The sequence below is a fragment of the Artemia sp. Qi Xiang Cuo genome, chromosome 17, assembly GCF_049724085.1.
Source record: "Artemia sp. Qi Xiang Cuo chromosome 17, ASM4972408v1, whole genome shotgun sequence".
NCBI classification, from domain to species: domain Eukaryota; kingdom Metazoa; phylum Arthropoda; class Branchiopoda; order Anostraca; family Artemiidae; genus Artemia; species Artemia sp. Qi Xiang Cuo.
In genome coordinates this window covers 10,103,632-10,116,028 of record NC_142810.1, presented here as the reverse complement: position 1 = coordinate 10,116,028, position 12,397 = coordinate 10,103,632, and positions in this window count along the sequence as shown.

Genomic DNA, 12,397 nt, shown 5'->3' with positions numbered 1-12,397 from the left:
TTGAAGTAAATGACGAGGAGCAAGTGACATTGGCTAACCTTGCTGATTTTATGACAGCAGCAGGTTGTGAGGCTTACTCGAAGGTCTATATGAAAAGAAGCTTCTTGAACATTATGGTGGTCAGATTGAGATTGCTACTGTTATTGGAACAGCTGACGTTGTTAGTCGGAAAACGACTGCATCATGAATTCTTCGCGACTTCTATAAGGTTAACAAAACGGAAAACGTAGAAGACGAGAAGAAATAGTTTATAAAAGCTGCTGCGAAGCTCATAAGAAATGATGTAAAGAATTTCGAAACCAACAACTATAAGAGCAAACTGCTAAATTTGCTGACCTCACTTGAGAACTTACTATCGTTTCTACCCTCTAGCCTATGTATGCTTCTAAGCGAAATGTTCGTCGGTAAAGACATTGTCAAGAAAATTATTGCAAGTGGACATGCAATTTTCCAGGCTATACGCCCGCGCGTAGTCATTTTTCCCTTGCCTCTTGGAGTGGCTCTTCATATGCATCATCACTATTCCTCCTCATTCTTGATTGATACCTTGATTTTGCTGGGGTTTTGCTCTTCCTATGATTTTGCTGGGGTTTTGCTGGGGTTTGGCTTACGTTTTGGCATCTCAAGCAACCTAGGCCAGGTTTGAGTGGAACTGCATGGTTGGAGACCATCCCGGTAAACCAGCATTTTCTTTCTTCCTATGATCTACTTTCCTTCAAGTGCCGTGAATAGTGTTCTTTCTACACTAACATCCATGGCCAATCAGGGCAAATGGTACGGATTTATTCTGGTCGTAACGTTTGACCAGCCGTTGTCGGGAGTCCATGAAGACAATTGATGCAGAAGGACCTGGAAGTAGTGATGCAAAGGTAGTAGCTAGACTTGGAGGATTCCAGATCCTCATGAGTTTTATCGGTGCCATTGGATCTTTGATGGTTGGATGTGGACTGAAAGAAATCTTTGAATTGATACGCTTCCAATAGAGTTCCTCATTTCTAAGTGGTAAAGCTATTTCTCGAACACTGCGAACCCATACCATTGTAGACACAGTAATTGACTCGATTCTGATAAAGGAACTTGTAGACGAGAATTCCGATGCAGAAATTGAATTGATTACAGAACTTGCACTGAATATGATTGGGTATAGTGAAATCCAAGACCTATATGAAAATATAATGAATTGACGAGCTTCTCTTGAACATTTGTCCCAGTGTTCAAGTCTCATGAAGGCCAAAGCTTCTCCGTCGACTCTTAAATCACAGCAAAGTCACGAGAATAGAACAGGAAAACTTTGTATACAGTATATAGACATGGTTGCCATTTTTCAAAATTTTCTCAGAGTTGAATGTACAGGTCAATAGAAACTCCATTTGCAAACAGTTTACGACATACTCTCTTACCTCGCATTAGCTGGTCACAACAACTACCCGAAGTCGGCAAGACTGTACTTAAAGCAGATGAACAGACTTCAACATACAAGCCCAACACTTTTCCAGTCTTTCAAAAAAAGCTCATACGTTATGAGAAAATCGGACATATTCTGGGTCTTTTTATCTACAGATTTGGTCTTAGAACAAGAACTGATGAGCAGTCTGAAAACAGTAGCCGGGATGACTAGAGGTAGAGGAATAACGGAAGTACAGTTTCTTCAGTGAGTAATGGGGCGTCCAGCCTGTACTCACGTTAGTCTTCTGATGCAAGAACTGACGGATGTTTTGTATCATACAAGCGATCAACACAAAGAGTCTGATATTTCAAGGCAGCAGAGGGACTGCAAAGAAACACAAATAGTTATTGACATTTTCAAGAAGTCGTCTCCTTTCGATGGTGATCTGCTATCAAATCGAAGCCTTGCTACTGGCCTTACTGCTTGAGATAGCAGAAACACCGACAAAATATTGGAAGTTGGAAAGAAGATTCTTGAACGAATGGTAAGGAAATCTCTGAAGGATCATTTGTTCAAACGAAAGGATCAGGCAGTCTTTATGACGGTGAAGCAAAAAATTGGGGGAGAAATCCACTGTTTAGATTATTCATTGCTGTTTCAACGTCCTCTAACTATAGAAGATTAACTAGTAGAGAAATCTCTCCACGTAAGAAGCGTTAAGTTTACAAAGCCATAGTACTCTCTGTTCTTCTCTATGGATGTGAAACTTGGTCACTGAAAGCAGCGGCAGCCTAGAACTTAGATGTATTCCATCGCAAATACTTACGATACCTACTAGGCATTCAATTCTCCAACAGAGTCTCGAACAAAGAGGTCAGTAGAAGAGGTAGGGATTGCCCAATTGTCTCTGATGTTGTCAAAATGAGGCGTCAGAGGTGGTTTGGCAGAGCATATTACCAATCAATGCCTCAAATGCTTTCCACTACCAGCATGGAAGAAGAAAGCTGGAGGACAGAAGAAAACAAGGCTAGCGACAGTCAAGGCTGACTTATATTTTATTTGGGGGTTCCAAAAATTTGGGTGATGCTAGAATCGTCACTGGCTTGAAATTATGGAGACTGCCACCCTCGAGCAAAATCTCTGCAAAGAATCATCTCGTCATCTGCTGGAAAGAAACAAATTTGGAGATCTAAGACCAATACTGGAACTTTGTTTCGGCAAAACATTCAGACACCCTTATTGTCTTTGATGGTCTACGACATCGCTGCTTTGACAAAAGATATGAATCTTCGAAAGAAGAGATTAAAGCGTTGGGAGAGGCTGCACTTTCTATATTGTACGGTGGAATGTCTAATGACAATCTTGACAGTAACTGAAACCGAGTCTTTCAATAGAAAGTAGCAACCTCTACAACTTTTGTTCATCCCCAAGATCTACCTCCTACTTCAGCAGCAATGAAATTTCACTGCTTCCGAACCTATCTTCAAGTGCAAGATTGGATCGGGCTTCAGAGCCCTGCCCTTGATCCTGAGAATTGGGGATGGAGACTTAAGAACCGGTTGCTATATCCTATCCTTACGGATCTTCCAGCAGCACCAAAGAAAATTCTCATCCTCGTGAAGTGTGGTTGTACGGGGTTCTTCAATAGTAACCAATGCAGCTGTCATCGAAATGAAATCGAATGCGACATTGCTTACAAATCATAATAAAGCAACTAGCCGCTCTAATGCCCAGGTTCAAATCGAAGATGAAGAATAGATATCATTACTTAAATAAAAGTGATGAATCTCCAAGCCTTTTGCAATTTTGAATTATCTGTGACATAAAAAAAATTAAAATCAATGATATAGCTAGTTATGATAAGTTTCTTAATGGATTCTAAGAATTCAGGGTGGTCACGTTTAGGTTGGATGGAGGGTTGTGTCTTTAAATTTATATGGACACGACTTTTTTTCTGCGTTAACAGTCAAATTTTTTCCTGTATGAATTCAACTTTGCGTCATGCTGCTCTCAGACCTAACCGACGTTTAGTTTGTGGGCCAGAGGGGGAGGGGGGAGAACTGAGCAATAGCGCTCGAAACAATCACAAAGTGCATATTCATAATTTACTTACCAGATTTAACTATTACCAACTTTCTATACGTGCAAATTAAGTTTTTTTTTATGTGTCGTAGAGAATTTTCTTTGTTTCGAATGGCACCAATACCAAAACTGTTGTATTTTGTTTGAGGTTAAACCTTAGATTGACTCTACGAAAAAGAGTTTTTGGTCTACATCACACAACGTATTCATAGATTCTGAAAGGTAATGTGGGCCAGTTTTCTTTAAAGCTACGTAGGTCTATTTTTATGCTTAGATTTTGGTTGAAGTTAATTAGGAAAAATGAAGATAGGTTAGTAAGAGCGGAATAAGAGCGGGGTACAGCCCCACTCATGCGGAATAATTTCTTTTCATTTTGTGTTTTAATGTTGTTCCTTTTTATCATTTGAAAAACAACTTTTTCATTTGATTTTTGGTCGTTTTTTAAATTTATTGACTACGTGTCCTTTCAGGAATAAATTCGCCGCCGTGCGGGATTACTTCCCCTACAACTGGGAATCTCAATATATAGGTTTTTGATGCTTTTAAGTCTATTGTTTATCTCAAAATGGTAATTTGATGGCAACATGTAATTTGATGGCAACATGATGGTAACATGATGGCAGTTTGATGCTCTTTTGGGGAAACTACTTGTTTGCTGCCACAAAATAGCAGAAAACCTATTTTCCGAAATTTAGCCAAAGTTTCTCAAGCTCTTAGAAATTGATTGATCTCTTAGAACTTTAAATTTAACGAATCATGTTTATTTGAAATCAATTTGAAAAGAATTTTAATTCTTAATGTATCAATTTTTGCCAAAATTCTATTTATATTTCCGGTTACTATTGACCCAAGTCGCTCTTTACTGACAGTTCTTTACTACGAACCGCTGAGAAACTACTTTTTAGACTAGGTTTCTTACAATATCTTGTTATTCAAGGGAGAGAGCCACAGCCAACTTTGCCAAGCTTCTAGTAGTATTTCTAGCCGAAAGTAATCCCACCTCTGATGCCAGATAATTTTTATTCATTTAGTTTTACCTCCACTTTTAATTGTTACACCAATTGTTTTTTGGATTAAAAGATAGTGAAGATAACAAATACAATTTATTATAAACACTGACTGAAGATCAAAATATCTAATATTCAAGCTTTATTGTAAAATAAGTTTTATTTTTGTTGCTGCAAACATCGCCATTAAGTTGAGATAGCTTCTTTATAACGGTCAACAAACCAAAAAACTTGATTTTATTAGAAACGCACTTCAAAGTAATATTGTCTTGGTTTTTACCAGGTATATCAATAAGTTGGTTTTTCGGCCAGTTACTCTGCTACAAAAAATTTGGCTTGTCAAAGGCAGCGCATATTGCGCTGCCTAAGTAAAGAGTGATGTTGGCGATGTGAGCGATATTTTTTTGGGTCTTTGACCTAACAACTCAAAATAAACAGAAATTTACATGAGTAGGGATGATAACCCCTATGCCTTCTCTACACCAGAAAATAATTTGCGTTTTACTGAAAACAAAATAAATTTTATATGTTTTCACTTTTTTTACTTTCATGAATAAAAATTTTTCACAACTTTAAGGAATAAATATCAGTAGCCTATATGTCATTTAAACTGAAAATCTATGGTTATTATTTTTTCAGTAAAGAGCAAATTATGTTCTGGTCTTACGAAGGCATGGGGGTTACCAGCTCTACTTGTGTTAATTCATGCTTGTTTTGAGTTTGTCTTGGCTATTTACTGTAGTTTATGTTCGTTCTGAGTTCCATTTATTTAATTATATTAGTTTGTGATAGTTGTACGCTTGGAAGATTATTTGACTTTATTTCTGCTCATTTTTGGCTAAATGTAGCTCTTTACTTTTCTTTGAAAAAATTGCTTTTTGGGAAAAGTTTCTTATATTAATAACAAGACAAGGCCGTCTTCAACCTTGAAAAAAGAAGACGGAATTCAAACCACGAGGGCATATTTAAGTAGTCAGCTATTATGCAAAGCGACGAGTGATTGCGTAATATGTCTTACCACGGCCAGGCACCTATTGATCCTACGAGTGATTGCGTAATATGCCTTACCACGGTCCGTCACCTATTACTACAGACGGTACATGCCTTACCAGACGGGTTTCTGAGGCAACACCCATTTCTTAGGGCCGATCAGAGAGAGCGGAGGCTACCCTATATATGGTAACTTGATCAGTAATTGGTTTCAAATATAAGGAGTGATTTTCATTGTAGTTCATATTAGTAAGAGAATTGAATTCAGAGAGAGAATAGTTTATTTGAGAAGATATTAGTAAAGAAAATGAGAGGTACATTTACACTTTTGGAGCTTGATGGTGGAGCAGGTAGCAGCAATGATACAAGGGCGAGAGTACCAAACGTGGCTGTAGAAATAACACGAGGATGTAGACTAAGCCTTGAATGGGACGATTTGTATGCTACATACGTGATATCATTGAGCAAATTTAAATTGGAGGAGCAATTATGCTTTGCAGCGAAACTGAACATTGTGCATATAAATAGACTTTAGGCTGCATTAAATGCACTAGTGAAATATATTGATGAAAATAAATTGAATCAGTGATTATTATTCTTGTAATTATGTTCAATAAAATTGTTTCTAAATAGAAGATTTTCTTTCTGTAGTACGCTAGCGTATATTTTTAGAGTAGAAAAAAAAGAATCCTGGTTAGTCTGAAGTTGGTTGTGAGAGTGTTAGGACTCTACAAAACAGATATATTTTCGAAGGAGCGAATCATGGGAAATGTTGTGTTTATGGAAAAACGTTTGATTTTAGATGATGAGTTTCTAGAGTTACCCATTCAGAGGAAGATATTTCCTAAAGGCATGCTTGTTCATATAATGAAAACTGATTCTCCGTCATTAGACTGCTGCATGAAACTTCTAAAGTCCAAAGGCTTTTATAAAATTCATTGACATATTAATATCGACACAGCAAAATGATTTTGTGGATTTGCTTTTAAACACAGACTAGCTCAGAAATTTAAGACTTTTTTCGCGAGAAAGATGTTGTTCAAGGATGATTGACTCCTCTATCTCTCTCTATCCCACTCAATTTTTTGATCGTAGCTCAGTTTCATTTTGGCGGTGAGAGTGTCAACACATGAAAAAATGTTCCCTACATGTCCACTATGCATGTATACACTGGGCAGCTGGTCATCATGTGAGAATTATACAATGATTGATGAGTATGATGAAAAGTGCAGATTATGCAACCCGTGTAAATTCCACAGAGGATATGCTGTACAAATTAAAGGTTGTAATTCCTGTCTTGAAGGGGCGTGTGACTCGCATCCTAGAGGACACCTATGCTCTAATTGCCATTATGATAAATGTAATCAGTGGGAGAATACATAGCCTGGTATGATTGGAAAGTATCCTAAGCGTGATTTTAGTTTATTGCTAAGAGATTGGTATCGTCGTGGCTTTAGATTGTTCTGAGAGGAGGGGCCAGGTCTACGATTCAACTGTTGGAACAACAAAAGAATTTGGTTTCCATGTCATCGTTGTGAAGACAATGGCTACTCTGATTATAATCCCACTGATTCTTATTTGGCTGTAGCGGAATGTGATTTATCACTTTAGGGCACTGTTAGTGAGAGTACCTCAAATAGGCAAATTGAATCGTGCAGATTTTATAAAATGAATAAGAATCATGTCATTGATTAAACAAAGAAGTATAATAGGATTTAAGTTCTATTGTAATATATAAGATGTGACCTTGACACTGGAACAAATCAGGATCAGTATACTGTGAATTCAGATAATCTACCTGCATTAGTTGTTCTCGACAAATACCTATACGTTGTGCAAATGTGCACTCTAAAAGTGCTTTCCCCGTTCGTGCTATGCTCATATCATGGGTACCAGACAGATCCAAAACAATTACACCATGATTTTTTGAAAACACTGAATCGGTTATTCCATTTTCAAATAGTTGGGAATCATGATCTAGGGATTGCAGTCCGATGGTATGCAATAGGACTTGTACTGAGACATCTATAAATCCATATTAAATACGCTGATTATTTGGTTTGTGTTCATGGTGCTAGGTCTAGTAGAATACTGTCGTCGGGTGTGATTTCCCAATAGGTTTCAAATTGACTCAATGATATTAGCGTGATACTTTCAGTCAAAGCACTGCAAATGTACAGAATTCATTGACATATTAATATCGACACAGCAAAATGATATTGTGGATTTGCTTTTAAACACAGACTAGCACAGAAATTTAAGACTTTTTTCGCGAGAAAGATGTTGTTCGAGGATGATTTACTCCTCTCTCTCGCTCTCTCTCTCTCCCACTCAATTTGTTGATCGTAGCTCAGTTTCATTTTGGTGGTGAGAGTGTCAACATATGAAAAATGTTCCATACATGTCCACTATGCATGTATACACTGGGCAGCTGGTCATCATGTGAGAATTGTACAATGATTGATTGAGCACATCAGGATCAGTATACTGTGAATTCAGATAATCTACCTGCATTAGTCGTTCTCGACAAATACCTACACGTAGTAAAAGAAGAAATCTACAGAGTAAAAAAGTTATTTTTATTATGTATATCCATTATCTTTATTAATAAATATGTTTACATATTATTGTGGGACATTTTATTCGTAAGGCGATAAGATCAATATTAACCACCCTTAAAAGCATATTTTCCACTAGAAAGTCGTTCAATTGCGGAAATTCAACGTAAATGTTGAGAAACTGCTTGTAGGTATAGCCACGACATCTGAACATGAAAAAGAGTAGTGCATGAAAGCCGCATGTCTTAATCGTTAAATCCTTTACTCTCCTTTGATTTTGAATAATAGTTTTCCCGCTGCTCTCAATAAAGTTACTGATGTGTGGAGTGTAGAATTTATATTTTAGGCCAAGAGGATCAAAAAATTCAATATTCTTCGCTGTTTGAAAGATGCATAGCCAATGGCCTGTCTTCAAAGTCGATGGACTGCTATTAACAATGATTAGGGTGTTGTTAACACTTGGAATTTTTTCAATGAATTCCGATGGTATGCAATAGGACTTGTCCTGAGACATGTATAAATCGATAGTAAATACGCTGATTATTTGGTTTGTATTCATGGTGCTAGGTCTAGTAGAACACTGCCGTCGGGTTTGATTTCCCAATAGGTTTCAAATTGACTCAATGATATTAGCGTGATACTTTCAGTCAAAGCATTGGCAAATGTGCACTCTAAACGTACAGTCCCCGTTCGTACTATGCTCATATACTGGGTACCAGACAGATCCAAAACAATTAAACCATTGTTTTTTGAAAACATTGAATCGGTTATTCCATTTTCAAATAGTTGGGATTCATGATCTAGGGATTGCATGGTAAACTCATACAGAGTTTTATAGGATTATTTGTCAAATGATAGAGTGTAAAGTGGAATACCATTCACTTTGAACACAAGGCTAGATAGACAAAAAAATTAAAATCATGGGGGCTGCAGTTCAGGAACCAACGGCACTGCCACTATTCACAAAGGCCAAAGCGCGGTTTGATGATTTCTCCATTGGTAAATGATGAATCAGTATAAATGCGAGAGCCAGCGGCAATTTGACATGGATTAGTGATCTTGTGGAGCACAAGAAATTTAATGTTGTCACTACTGGCTCTTAGATCTTCCAAAGCCAATGCAACAGAGCTCACAACTATTCTTTTTTAAACATGAAGAACTACTGAAGTGATAATGACATTTGCATCAGGTGCTGTAGCAAGTGTTTTTCTCAAGATAAAATTCGATGGGGCTAACTGCAACTTTATGTCAATCTTTTCATTGGGGGGTAAACATTGCGATATATTGAATATCTCATGATTTAATTTTCCAACTAAATGATACTCCTAGGTCACCGCACTAGTTAACTCACCGTCAGTATCAACACCTGATCGATACTCATAGCCCAATGACTGTCTTCTCAACTTCTTATATGCCTTTGGTGTCATCATCATAAGTTGTATGTAGCTTGCATAGTTAGATAAATTATTGCTAGTGCTCACCAATGCTGCATTAATAAATACATTAATTTAGTTGAACAGGTTGTGTAGAATACAGTTTTCATAGGACAGACCATCGGCAGCAGTTGGAGTTGTATTGTCTGACTTTTTCTTCACCGCAACATTTAAATCAATAAATGTTGATAATGAATCACTGAAATAGTCCTCAGTGGAAAATATCTGATAGAGTATATTTTCCGAGAGGGGTGGTTGAGGATTAAATTGTTCGTGGTAGCCATACTTGACACTGACATCAACATTTTCCGCATTGAACAGATTCAATGAGGAACTGATTGATGGATGTGACTCCTTGTGGGGGAGATGTCATCTTAAGAGAAGAAATCCTTCTTTGATCTAGCAATCTTTTTCTTCTTCCTCTTATTGGTCTTCTTCTTTTTATTCCTCAAAGTCCTTGTTGATGTCTTTCGCTTCCCTCCTGGGTAGAGACTGATGAGTGAATGACGCCCAAGCGTCCTTTTTAATCCCTTCCCATTTTGCTGAGATTTTAATTGCTCACCGACGGCTCTTGCTGAAGATCTCATATTTTCCTTAACACTCTCGTTGAAATTTTTACCTGACCCCCAGTCCTGTAGCGTTGAGGCTGCAAAATTTGATGCAGCAGGTACAAGATATTTTCTGGCAAATGGTAGTGCAGAACGAAATAGCCTAGCAAACCAGCTACCAAGACCATAGCCAGACATTGTAGTACGTCCCTTGTAATAGTCCAATCCAAGACCTATTTGACGTGGACTACAGAAATATACAAGAGTCCAAGGCGAGACCAGGTGGATAATCAGCAAAAATAACTTGATCCATCCCGTTAACAGTGCCTGCGTTTTTCCCATTGATCATATTCTGTTTAAAGCCAAGAACATCTCTCAGGTTATCATTGAGATGAATCATTTCCGTGTCAACAGGTGAGGTAATGTAAATCCTATCATGTTCCATTGAATAATTAAAATGGAATGAACCATTCCTACGATATGAGATTTTTCTATTGATTGCACGACACAAATCCGTCATAGTACCATATTCTTTTTATCTTGACAAAGAGTGACTAATCGAATGGTATAGATTTTATCTCATACACACGACCCTTTCTCAGGATAACATAGGTTTCTTTGAGAATACAGTCGACAAGAGCCAATTATTACTTTCCATCGTCAAATTTGATGGCGGGGGAGAGTTTCGTCCAAAAATCACTAGCTTTATTTAAGTCATGGTAGAGAGGATCGGAGACGTTGGATATAAATGTTACATAAAAATCATTGGGCATTATCAATATCTTCAACACTGATCCAAATATCTAAATCAGAGTTGTATCCTAGCCACCGAACAAGTAACTGTTTCTTACCCCTGCGAATACGAGTCTTTAATATCATTTCAATTTGATAGATTTCACTATTATTTTTAACAATTTGTAGTTCATTGTCATAAAAGCCGCCGAGAATCTCTTCATCTTTGGTATCTCGCAGACGATAAGTTATGGGTTTGGTGTCCAGGATTTTTGCCACTTTAAAAAGTTCAGCGGACCACAAGTAATTGCCCTTTTCAAAAATATTAGTAGTCCTATCACGATCATAACGATGAATTTCAGTTGGGGTTGAGTTAAACAATGATCGATGAGGTCGTTGATTATAAATCAACATTATTTTATCTAGATCATGAATAAAAGCAGGTGTATTTTTCAATGTACAATATCTTGAAATTAAAAGTCAAATAGTTCTTATCACTCGTTCGGCCAATGCAGACTTTATAGGACATTGACTATGATAGAACAGTATATTATATTTCATTAGTACTTTTTCAACATGGGGGTTAACAAATTCACTATTGAGATCAGTTTGAATTTTTATACGAATCCTGTTCGGGAATACTTTCTATAGCCTGAGCAACTTCCACACCTCTCTTTGACCGCAATGGAATGGCATATACATAGCGACTAAAAAACCGATTGCAAGTAGAATGTAGTTGTACGGTGTATTGTGATGTTGATATATTTGGAGGCATGTGATAGAGTTTCAGCAGGTTCATTTGGGGAACAAACTATAGCAAAGTGGTCAGTACATAGACTATCAATTTTATATATATAAATATTATTCAAAATATTTAATTACACAATTTGTAGGTCAATTGTGGAGAATCTGCCACTTTTGGGGTTGAAATATGTATTCAGGTTTGGAGGGGTAGCAACAGCTAATTCATTATTATTTGAAGTCATATGCTCAATCAATTTACCAGCTTTATTTGCTGGTTTATTCCCCCAGAAAAGGCTGTGAGCATTGAAATCTCCACAAATAATGATATTTTTTAACATATTAGAATTATTTATATAATTAAAGAAATCCATTTTATCTGTAGTTTGGCCATTAGGTTTATAAAAGCTTATTATGTAGGTTTTTGTATTATTCCGCCAAACACTGATACCAATTCCATCAACATCATTTGCAAAATCTGGAAAATTTATGCCACAGATTTTTATATTATTTTTAACTAATAAAGCTACTCCACCTCCTTTTCTCTCTGATGATCTATCCTTGCTCAGGATAGTATATCCCAGAGATTAAATTTTTTGATTTTGGGTTAAATGAGTTTCCCGGACGCAAGCAATATTAATGGAATTATTATTCATAAAAGATATTGGTCATTTAGCTTATTAGTGATCTTATGTTCCACTGGAGTATTGATGTGTTGTTTTGTTGATTTATTTTTCAAATGACTGTGTATCAATGTTCAGCTTTGTTAAAAGTAAAGCAAGATCTTTTCTTACTTGAATGAGCATATCATCAGGGGTGTAGGTTTTTGCCAATTCTGCAATGATTTTTGTTTTCTGTAGTTGATGTATGTTCATGGCCTGAAGTGCATTACAGTTTAGAATGAATAAGCATATATTTG